This window comes from Balaenoptera ricei, chromosome 21 (genome assembly GCF_028023285.1).
Source record: "Balaenoptera ricei isolate mBalRic1 chromosome 21, mBalRic1.hap2, whole genome shotgun sequence".
Classification (NCBI taxonomy): domain Eukaryota; kingdom Metazoa; phylum Chordata; class Mammalia; order Artiodactyla; family Balaenopteridae; genus Balaenoptera; species Balaenoptera ricei.
Window position 1 is genome coordinate 38,379,537 of NC_082659.1, and position 12,500 is coordinate 38,392,036.

Sequence of the window (12,500 nt, forward strand, 5' to 3'; positions counted from 1 at the left end):
TGCTGAATGATGAACATGCACCTCGCTTAAGTTTCTGCTAGGAAATCCATGCACCATGTTGATGGAACGAAAAGGAAAAGGATTTTTAACAAGGTTTTTTTCTCCACTTCAGATGAATTTTACAGGGCGGGGAGGGAGGAGGTGAGGGGGTCTCTGTTGTTTTTTTTTTTTTTTTTTTTTAATTTTTAAAAAAATTTTATTCTTGGCTGTGTTGGGTCTTCGTTTCTGTGCAAGGGCCTTCTCCAGTTGCGGCAAGCGGGGGCCACTCTTCACCGCGGTAGGCGGGCCTCTTCACTATCGCGGCCTCTCTTGTTGCGCGGAGCACAGGCTCCAGATGCGCAGGCTCAGTAATTGTGGCTCACGGGCCTAGTTGCTCCGCGACATGTGGGATCTTCCCAGACCAGGGCCCGAACCCGTGTCCCCTGCATCAGCAGGCAGATTCTCAACCACTGCGCCACCAGGAAAGCCCAGGGTCTCTGTTTTTAATTTAAGGTCCTCTGAAACGTCAGTAAGTGTTCGTGAACATACTCACGTGTACTTTATTCCTCCATCCAATCGTCAGTCATCTGGCAGAAGGAGAGCCTCATCACCGGCAAACAACATTCCGACCCTTAATGAGAAAATACTTTTCTGGTGCTTTCGCCAAAAAATGCAAAGCCCCTTATTTAAGCTAATGACATTAAAAAGAAATCCTTAGTACCTAGGAACAGAACAAAGTGAAAGAAACACAATGCACAGACTTGGGGGAAGAAAGAAAGAAAGAAAGAAAGAAAGAAAGAGAGGGAGAGAGAGAGAAGAAAAGAAAAGAAAGAAAAGAAAGAAAGAAAGAAAGAAAGAAAGAAAGAAAGAAAGAAAGAAAGAAAGAAAAAGAAAGAAAGAAAGAAAAAGAAAGAAAGAAAGAGAAAATCTCTCAACCTAAAAGTTTTTGTAACAAACGGACAATCTGTGATTTGGTAGGTAAAATATATTTTTGGAACGTAAAGTTCTTTGAGACAAGAATGGAGAAGAAAACAAGAAAAAGACAATCAGAATTCAGAACGCTTAGAAACCTGAATCGGTCATGAACAGGAACTAGGAAGCCACGGTGAACGGGGTCCGTGACACCAGTGTTTCTGGACCGGCAAATGGATGATTCCATTCCATCATGTCTAGAAGCATACATTTTCACACAGCGTCACTTTTTCAAAATTTCTTTCCCCCAAAGTGATGCCAGAGGTGTGGAGTCATACATCGAAACATCTTTAGTTTTACAGTTAGTTTGAGTTTTACAGTTCCTTCTGTAATAAGGAGACAGAAGTAGGTCCACTGAGACTTGTTGAGCCAAGAACGTTTCCATAGGTTATCTCTGGAAACGATCTAGACGTTCCACGAATTCCCCATCATTCCACTTATGCCAACTCTAAAGTTTCTAAAGTGACCCCAAAGGTCTGGGAGAAACTGTTTTTAAGTAGACATACATACCACAACACATAACCTTTCTTAAGGAGTTCCTCCACCTAGAGCTATCGAAATCACTTGTTCTAAATCCCATGACGATGAGATGACCCGTGAACATCTCCTGAGACTTTAGACGACGTCAGCCATCACCCCCCAAGTTCTTTTTCTTGCTGACGAATTCGGTTCACTCCCGTGAACTTATTGGATTTGGGGTCGACGTAGATAGAAGAAAAGGTTGACCTCGAATGCTGATCACGCTAAAGACCTGCCTAGTTTCATAAAACCCATCCCTTGACCTTGGCTATATCTCGGCTGAAGGGTTCATCCTAGATCACGTGAACTTGCAAAAACCTTCGGGCGGGTCCCTTTCTAGTGGACTGAATTCGGGAGTGCTTCCTTCTAAGCCAGTTCAAGAGAGCTCTTTCACAAGTTAACTGTGGCACTCGGATCCGTACGTAGACACAGGCCAGCTCTAGGAGGGAGCTACAGACATACCCGTTACCGGGCCCTTTCCAGATTCTTGCACAGCAGTACCATAGAAATGAAGATCGCTTCCACAAGACTCTAAGGCTAACAAGGCAAAACGTTTTAATTGAAAGACATAGCTTGTACACAAGGGAGAAGGCGGTGTGCGGGGTGGGGGGTGGGGGGATGTGGGGGGGGTGGGGTGGGGGGGAGGCGAGAGACAGCTCCCCGAGTCGAGTCGCTTTGATCACGGAAGGGAGAGTCTGTCTCGGGATCACTGATCATTTCCGGAAATCCTCCACATTCTTGGATCAGCAGCAGCTGGTTCCACGGTGGCTACCTATGGGGAATAGCAAGCGCTTCCACGAGGCGAAAGAAGCGCACGAGGATTTTCTGCAAGAAAGCACAGGAACAGATAAGGGTTAAATGTACAGTTGAGCTTCCTGTCTCGTGACAACTAGGTACAGTCGTGGGTGTCAACAGAGGTAACGTTAATCTTTTACTCCCGCGAGCCTCTTTTGTGTGTGTGTGGGGGGGTGTGGGGGGGTGTGGGGGGGTGGGGTGTGTGTGTGTGCGTGTGCGTGTGCGTGTGCGTGTGCGTGTGTGTGTGTGTGTGTGTGGAAGGTCCGGGTTATTGCTCAACGCCCCTCATGTCATATCCCCTTGCGATGAGGTCACCCTGAGTCAGGAGTGTGCGTATCTCCGTGATGCATCTGAAAGGCACGTGCCAAGTCAACCCAGGGGAATAGTCAACTGCACCTCAAACAGTGTCTGAGCTTGCGATAGACACACCTGTCTTTCTCCAGTTTTGTCATCTCGACCGTCACTTTTGGACATTGTGGGGATGGCGCAGGCCGAGCCAGAATATCCACCATGTCTTTAAATATCAGTGAGTCTCAAGGGTGTGTGCGACCTTCACCCAGGAAGAGTGCGCCCTGATGAGCAAATTCCAGGGGATGCTGTCTAGAGCTGTGCTGCTGGAGGACCTCAGTTATCTGGTGTCCATGGGTGAGTCTGTCCACAGCCATTTATCTGATAAAAGATTACCCAGAGGAGCTTTGCGTATTCTGCCCCCCACCACGCCGATGCCTATACACTTACAGAGCATCCACATCTGCCTGAAGGGGATGTGCTTCTTTCTTTCTTTCTTTCTTTTTAATTTTTTTTTTTTTTCAGGATCCCACCAGGATGGACAATTTCTGGCCACAATCACACGTCTTCCTTTCTGCTCCATATCTAACACTCAGAACAGTGCAGGACACTCACCTCATGGCACGCCTGCATCCAGTGGATGGATCAACGTGATAGGTAGTTCCTAACCAGCTCCTCTGCTCTTGAAACCGTGGCAGAGTTTGGCACAACACTCGTCATCATAGCAGACATTTTCCCTTTAAAAGAGAGTTCATGGGGATGGGGGGTGGGGTGGGGGGTGGTTGGCCTTCCGAGGGAGCTGATGTTATTGAATATGGTTTTTTGAAAATAATGTTCGATCCACTATGGAACAATGGATTCACCCTCGTTAGAAAAACAAAGGATTTCACAGTCTGTTTCTGGTCTGGGACCTGAGCATCAGCAGACAGTTCCTGAATACCTGAGCCCAAAGTCAGCGTCCCTCCTGCTCTGGGGAAGGGCTGGGCGTACTTCCCCGTGCTCAGGACGCCCTTCCCCGTGTGCTCAGGACGCCCTTCCCCGTGTGCTCAGGACGCCCTTCCCCCCCCCCCCCCCCCCCCCCCGCCGTGCTGCTCTTTAACGTTCCTTCGCCTCGCTCCTCCTCCTGACGTGAACCTGAAGACCACACGCAGGTTCCAACGCAGGGCTCCAAATCCAGGTCCATGTTTCCCACGAAACACGTTATCGGCTGCACCAATCAGATGTGCTTTCACAGCTGGAGCAGGAGGAGAGATGAGGAGGATGCAAGAGGATTTCCCAGAGTCCTGAATCCAGGTGGGCTCCAGGCTCATTCGAGTCAGTGTGGAGAGAAGCCTGGCCACTAGGGGAGAAGGGCAGGTAATGCCCACCGCAGACTCCCCTGAGAAAGTAGTTTTCCTGACACATCTTGTAAGACATTACCCAGTGCACTCGTCCTTGTAAACACCAGAGAAGTCACACACAGCAGAAACCCTGTGTCTGAGATCAGTGAGGTAGAGCCTTCAGCCAGAAATTACCCTCTTTAAGCCGAAGAAAATCATGTGGGGAGAAACCCTAAGCCTGGAACCACGGTGGAAGAACCTTCAGTTGGCGCTCCAGCCTCAACACACACAGACAGCTCAGAGTGGGATGCATCCCTGACGCGGTAGGGAAGGCAGCACAAGCTTTACTAGGAGGACAGCCGGCGGTCGTCTTGGGCCAGACCACACAATCACCGCTGTAGAAGAAATCCGATGCAATGCATGGGAGAATCCCATTCGCCATGGAGCCAGCACTTGTAGGACATGAGAGGATTCACACTGAATAAAATAGTCTCAGCACGGTGAAGGAAGGACATTCTTCAGTGGTCCCTTATCCCTTGGTGTCCTCACACCAAGGAGGTGCCAATTCTAACGTCACAATGGCAAATTCCTCACCTAGTTCACATCAAGAAATGAATGCTGGGAATATACTGACTCTATAAAGAATGTGTGAGCCCCACGATTGAGACAAGGTTCAGACGTTTGGAGATTGTCTATTACTACAAATCTACAGCATAAATAGGTAGATGGCGAAGTATTTTGAGAATGCAAAGTTTGGTACCAAGAAAGAAAGCAACCCCACTTCAGTGGATCAGTGCTTGGACATATGTAAGCACTACCGAATGGGTGTGTGTCTTTCAAAACCAGGAAATGTTGCCCTGAGTCAGAATGGGTCAATTTTCCTTTCATACACTCGCTGTCGATCAGTGAGGGACTTTCTATTTTTATGAAGTTGTAAACATAATTACAAACCCTAGGGTCAATCAGGAACTAAGTTTCAATGGTCAGTAAAAAAGTAGAACACAAGTGATGGGGGTTACCTGTTACATTACTGTCCAAATAGGTATGCACGCACATGTCAAGGATGAGTGGCCACAAGAATAAACACAACAAAGTTGAAACCTGTGCATGTGCGTGTGTGCGTGTGTGTGTGTGACTCATAGGTGGATGTTTCCCATAGCCGTGCACTATGGCACTGCAGGATCTGTGGTTGCTGAGTCCCCGGAGGTGGAAGCGCAGATACAGGGCCCTGACTGTGCAGTTATCCATGGATTTTCAGTGCGTGGGCTCGGCACCCGTAACCCTCCATGTTGGCTGTTCAACGGTCAACTCTAGTTTATAGATCAGAGAGGATAACATCATGTGTTCACTATTAATAACTTTTCCAAATAATCTTTATCTTTTTAAAAGGAAGACATCATTTAATCCATTTCACAAGCTGATATTGGGAACCTACTGCCCCAGCACGTGAATTATCCCTACAGAACACAAGATCCCCGAGAAGGAAGAGCCCTGAGCACTGAGACGCCATGAAGGTAGGCTTTTAGATGATATTCTCTGCTTCTCCAGCTTGAGGTAAAACATGGGATGACTGGGTCTACCTATCCCATTCCGGTTTGTCAAATGGGAGCCCCCATGGCACGTATCACCAGAAGTCGGTCCATGATAACTCCATCTATAGGAATTCTTGGCAGTTTTAGGTTTAGGATCATAGCTTTTCCTGCCATCGATTGAAAACTCCTTGGGCCCTGTTAGCAGTGACAGATTCAATGAGTCCAGTACTTCATAGGTTTTGTCACGCATTTAGAAGGGGAATCACCATCAAGTTGCTGAAATGAGGACTAAGTGTCTTTCAGACATGGAGATAGAAATAAATGGTGCTCTGCGGGGTGTGCGATGACGGGCACCCAGGATTCCTTCACCCAGCCCTCCCTTTGCTCCCTCACCGCTTCCTGGAAAATTGGCGCGCGCGCGCGCGCACACACACACACACACACACACACACACACACACACACAGCTCTGGGGGCGCTATTTGCTGTCCATGATTTCACGTGCCTTTTGGGCACGGCTGGTAGAGATGGACATGAAGCAGCAGGACAGCAAGCTGGCATCTCGGTCGGCCTAGAGAAGTTTCCCAAGTGAAATATCAGAACCAGGGCAGGGGGGCGCAGAGAGAGGCGGGGAGGGGAGGCCCACGTGACCTGGGAGAGAAGTTGGGGGGGACCGCTGACCGACCTCGGTTCAGGTTCCCCGTCCCCCTCCTGCTGAGAACCTGCCTTCGCTTCCTGCCCTCAGGTGTGTGAGAGGAGCATGTTTCTTTCCAACAAATACCAACACATCAATTCAGTCTGTTTGTGTGTTTGTTCTTGCTTGTTCGTTTTCTGGACGAGGCCAAAGAACCCTTCCAGTGGAGGTGTGTGTACAAAGGAGGATCTGACAGGATGGGAGATTGAGGGTCAGTCCATGTGCCAAGAAATCCAGAGAATCTGTCGTAGCTGAGACTCGGGCCTTTTGCAGAAATAGGCCAAGAGAGTTCAGATTTGATCATTCACTGCCAAATAGTCATCACAGCAGTTTCTTGGAAGGGATTGTGTTGCAGGAGCCAGGGTGGCCCTCAGCCCTCAGGCCTCAGCCCGGCGGGCGGGCAGGCAGGCAGGCAGGCAGGCAGGCAGGCAGCGGCTATTGTCTGTTGTTCCCGCCCCCACCCCCACCCCCACCCCTGTTCCTTCTCCAGCGCTCCTTCCTAAGTCCCCTGGACTGACCTTTGCCAGGAGCGGGGGAGGGGAGGTCCGGACGATTCATTCGGCAGGGCCTCGTTCAATCGCTCCATTCAAATGCAGAAAGCTCTCCGGTCAAGTCGGAGCGTTTGACTTTGCCTCGAGCTTCTCTTTAATGAATGGCTTTTTCTTTTTTCTTTCCCCAGTTTCCCCCACCCTTAGGCTGCCCCCTCCAAACTGCAGGGAGGGAAGGAGGGAGAGAGGAAGGGATGGGAGGAGGATGTGTGAGAAACAGGCCGTTTTTCCAGGCAAAAGGAGTCCCCTCCTTTTCCTAACCCAGGAAACCCCACTACACCATTTGAGAATCATGGACACGCGTGAAAGCAGACGTCTTCACTTGAGATCTTCCTCCGCAGGAGGACAGAAAGGAGGGCCAGTGTGTCCCTCTTGTGCTGGCCGGTTCTTAAGTCACTTGAATTCAAAATAATCAATAGAGCATGGAGGCACATTTTGGGGCGGCCTACTCTGGAGCCCAACAGTTCCCTCCTCTGAAAGTTCCTTGGAACATATTAAAGCTGAGCTGGTGACTGTGTGTGTGTGTGTGTGTGTGTGTGTGTGTGTGTGTGTGTGTGTCTGAGTCAAGGAGATTTCTAGATCTAGATGTCAGGGTCGAAGCAACTTTAGAAGTTTGAAATAACTCTGATGATGTCGTCGGGTGTTTGGTTCAAATTTCGGAGTGGCTCTCACAGAAACAGGAACGAGGACTTTTTCCATAGGAGCCGTTGTGGCCGTTTCTCTAAGGTTTTCGTCAAGTTCTCTAGCTTCCGTTTGCAGGGCTTCAGGCAAAGGGCCGTTTTAGTTCTCAGTGATGCCAAGTCAAAAGGGTGGGAGAAAATGGCAAACGTTCATGGAGAGAGTCATAGCCAGATATTGGAGGGAACTCAAAAAACTTCGGAATGCAGTCCAGTTTTCAGGTTAAGAACAACTCCCTAAGGGAAGTGAGTAGCACCAGAATTTCATATCCACAAGTGTGTATCCCCGTTTTATGGAAACATAATTTTGGCCTCCAAGTAACATATGCGAATAACTCTATTGCCAGGGAAATAAGAAGCCTCACTGAGAGTTTCTGAATTAAGGAAAGTAGGGAGAAAAAGATCAGTGATTCTATCCTGCTGACAGAGGTATGAGTTACCAAATGGACGTCCCCCTTTAAAAATAAAAGAAGAAAATTGGGTTTTGTTTGTTTGTTTTTGTTTTTCCTTGTATCTGGAAAACAAAAGATTTAACAATCAGTCCTAATCGCTCCCTCTCTCCCTCTCTCCCTCTCTCTCCCTCTCTCCCTCTCTCTCTCTCTCTCCCTCTCTCCCTCTCTCTCTCTCTCTCTCTCTCTCTCTCTCTCTCTCTTTATATATATATCAAAATACTTTATATAGATATTCTTTTTCAGATTCTTTTCTCTCATACGTTATTACAAAGTAGTGAGTAGAGTTTCCTGTGCTATATAGTAGGAGGTGTTTGTTGATTACCTATTTTATGTACAGTAATGTGTATGTGTTCATCTCAACTTCCTAAGTTATCTATCCCCCGCTTCCCCAAGCAGTCCTGTTTTACACAAGTAGTCATACACGTTGTCGTCCTATTCATCAGTTCATTCAACCCCATGTAAGTCATTCTTGTTCTTCTTGGAGTCCAGTTTTTCCATCGGTCCTGCCGACCTTGCCTGATGATTGAGGGTGACTGGACGAGTGACGGTTCCAAAAAGTTTACAAGAGCTTTTGTGAAGGATTGTAGGATTTTCCCAGAGAAGCGGGTGCCTTGATCTGATCACACGGGAGGCTGTGGAAGGTAGACCCCAAGTGGCAAACACATTTTGTTTTTTTAACAGTCTCTGTGCCACGGTGAGGACATCAGGCTTGCAGCGAGGGAAGACTTCAACCCACACGGAAAACATACAAGGATGTTTGGATGACCCCTACTAAGTGGCAGTGGAATGAAGTCCAGTGGCTGGGGTTCAGAGGATCCAGAGAGAGGAGGTTTTCTTTCCATAGAGAAAAATGATTTTTCCCCCCCAGGGTTACAAGCATGACAGGTCAGACGTTGCCGGTAGACTGTAGAAGTCTTCCTGCCAATGTCTATTTACAGTTGGAGTCATCTTGGAGGCACCACGGGCGGGTGAAGGAATGCAAGGTGTGGGGGAGGGGGGAGGTTGGCCAGGGAGCAACCGGCTGGGCCACCGTCTCCCGTCTGCCATAGCCCCGACCGGCTGTTGAAAGGACAGAATGGACTTGATCCACGTGTGCCCCGCCACCCCCACCATCTTTCCACAGGCTGTTGTTACTGCCTTGGCGTGAAAGTCGGTTAGAACATCTCCCTGATACTGGGTTCAGCCCCTTTCGTGTGAGCCTCCATTTTGACGATAACAGACAACACTTTATGCCAGGGCAGAGAAGACTTCCGGGAAGAAAGATCCCATCATTTCTGGAACAGTTAGAACACATCGGTGTACAGGCACAAGCCAAAGAAGACTTCACGTTGTTCCTTCCTCTTTGACAACACTCTCCCGTGTCATCGAACCTCTCCAAGAAACTTACTCAGTTTCATCTCTCTCATTTCTCAGGAGAGAGAACACATTTTTGAGCTATTTTGAGGGCCCTCTCCTCCTGGATCCTATCTCAAAGTGCGTTCGAAGCCCAAAGGACTTCATCTGTCCTTCAATTTTTGGGCAAATGTGTCCAAAATATCCAAAAGATTGTAAAGCACTTAATCTGATAGGTCACTGTGAAACAGTGCTTCGTTAGCCATGTCACCAACATCCCAAGGAAAGACTTGCTAGGCAGAGAGAGAAGCTTCTTCTTCAGTTCTGAGCCAAACCTGGTTCTTTGAATATCGAGAGGACTAAGTTGATGTGAGTCCTCCAAGACCTGATAAAGGCAACCTAGAAAATAAGTGATGACTTTTGACAAAGACATAAGCTTCTCTTTCTTTCTTTCTTTCTTTCTTTCTTTCTTTCTTTCTTTCTCTCTCTCTCTCTCTCTCTCTCTCTCTCTTTCTTTCTCTCTCTCTCTCTCTCTCTCTCTCTCTCTCTCTCTCTCTCTCTCTCTCTCTCTCTCTCTCTCTCTCTCTCTCCCCTCTCTCTCTCTCTCTCTCTCTCCCCCCCCCCCTCTTTCTTTCTCTCTCTCCTTAAAGATAAAGGAAAAAAACCTTTCCTAATCTAATCTAATCTCTCATGATGGGCAGAGCAGACCGATAGAAGAAAAACCCAAACCCTAAACCCAAACCTGGTCCTTTTAACAGAGAGAGACAACTAAATTCTAATTTTGCACTGGTTTCATGTTGATACGAAAACTCATTTCTGTCTTTGAATCCACCCTCATCTTATCCAGTCCTGACCACGGATCCAATTCCTTTCCAAAGACACTTTTCTTCACACACCTTTTCCAATTGTCTGTGCCCATTTTTAGCTTGTCCCTTGTTTTCTTTCTTTTCCATTGAGAAATGACTACCTTTAGGACAAAAATCTCTTTCTCCTTCCCCCAAACCTTATCTCCATACACCTTCTACTTTGCCTCCCCCCTCCCCCCCCCCAAAAAAGGTCCTCTTCCTACCGTGACGATGGCGACATCAGGTAGCTTGGACCACACACGTTCCTTCTTTAGAATGCCTCGTCCTTGGACACTGTCTTTTTTTTTTTTTTTTTCCTCTTCAGTGAAAGTAAGGAAGCCAACCACAGTGAACAGTGTGAACATGGAATAGTTTGTAGAAGTCTAGGCTCCTACCTAGTACAGTCTTTCCCTAAAGCACAAGATCTATCTAGGCATGGAACCAAACATGCTCAGTCTCTCCTCCGTAAAAGGTCCAAAGCAGGGAGACCCTTAGACTTGTGGAGCCATGAACATTTCAGTATTTTATCTTATGTGGAGATGATGTAGACACTCGCTGAGGTTTCACCCTGTCAGGGCACTTAGCCAACCGCTAAGCCTAGAGATGACCAGAGATGTTGGAAAGTCTTGAAGTCGGCCTGTGGAAAACAATCATTGGGGGAAAAGTTCCCCTTAAACATTCTTATCTCGTCAACATCTATGTCCTCTGTTATGAGCAATCCTACTTGGATGATTCGTGAACATTTCATGAGACATGAAAGCAGTTCAGTTCGTCATGATCTCTACACCTCCCGCCCCCCGCTCCCCTTTCACGTGAGAGATTTTCTTCCTGATTTCAGAGGGGAGAAGTAAAGGAGAGTCAGAGTGCCCCTCTCGTGGTGTTGTCACTCAAATTCCAAAACATCCCTATGCCACGGAGGCACATTTGGGGGTGGCCTACCCAGGGCCCCAAGACTTTCAAAGTCAAACTCAAGGAGGATGTAAATGTACTTCATGCCACCGAACCGGTGAACCTGATGGCTTACTAGGAGGTGATGTGTCATTGGCCCACCAGTTTAAAACACAGAACCAAACACCCTCTCCTCGATGACTCGGAACAAGTGAGTTCCTGGGTCTGTCGGAGAGGGTCCCCTCCTCCAGGTGGGTCAATAAGCACTGCACATGACGGTAGGTGTTCATGGTGTCCTTGGGAAAGAAAGGCAGGGAGAATTTTATTTTGAAAAGCTTATCTTCTCACAGCATTTACACTATGAACGATGATGCAACTTCATTGGGGGCGTGGGGGGAGCGGGTTGGGCGGTGAAGGCCAGGTAGCCTGGCAACATAGAAGAGCCACGGAGGCTGTGTGTGACCCCAAGGATGTCCGGCGACTCCTCTCACTTGGGGGGTGGGGGGGAAGGGGGGGCGAGATTCCTGTGTGTCTGTCTGCATTCATCAGTCGTGGGAGAGGAAAAACGATGTTCCCTCAACGATCCTTCTGAGTTCTTGCCTGAGAATCCCCTGTCCCCAAAAGACAGCTCGAGAAGAGAGCAACCCACGGCTGAGGAACGCGTGCACTGTGCCCCCCACGCAGGAGAAGCCCAAGCCAGAAGTCACTCGAAACGGCGGGCTGTGAGCTTGAGCTTCTCGAAGAAGATTTTTGTCCTCCTTTCAGGTCAGCAAGAAGAGGGAGAGGCAGAGCGGCAGAGGGTCCTTGTCGCCCACCCGTCGTTTCTGAAGCGCCTTAAATTCCAACTCATCTATGTGCCAAAGCGGTTCCATTTCGGGGTGCCCTATTCCGGTTCCCTCCCCGCACGGAGAAAAATGTTCTGTCCCGATTCACTGAAATGCTCCCAAAGGGCCTTGGTGTGAGGCAGTGGACCTATGCCCATCCTGCCTCCTCTTCAAATCATTTCTACCGATACAGAAGAAAAGACACCACCCCCCCCACCCCCCACCATGGCCTGCCACAGGCAGTGCAGCTATCCCTGGGGAAGGGGGATTTGGTATGGTAGCATGCGGACATCAGTCCAACATCAATTCCATCTTCATGACTTCTCGTGGAGGATGAGGGAGAGGGAGAGAGAAAAAGAGGAAAGGAGAAAGGGGGTGGGGCGAGGCCGGGAGGGAGAGAGAGAGAGGAGAAAAGAGAGAGAGAGAGAGAGAGAGAGAGAGACAGAGAGAGACAGAGAGAGACAGAGAGAGACAGAGAGAGAGAAACAGAGAGGGAGAGAGAGAAACAGAGAGGGAGAGAGAGAGAAACAGAGAGGGAGACAGAGAGAAACGGAGAGGGAGAGAGAAAGAGAGAGAGAGACAGAGAGAGAGAGAGAGAGAGAGAGACAGAGAGAGAGAGAGAGAGAAACAGAGAGGGAGAGAGAGAGAAACAGAGAGGGAGACAGAGAGAAACAGAGAGGGAGACAGAGGGAGAGAAACAGAGAGGGAGAGAGAAAGAGAGAGAGAGAAAGCTCAATGATCCTAAAATCCATGGATGAGGGCTAGCGTGGCTAGGGGCTTCCCTGGCGGTGTAGTGGTTAAGTCTCCATCCTTCCGCTGCACGGAATTGAATGAATG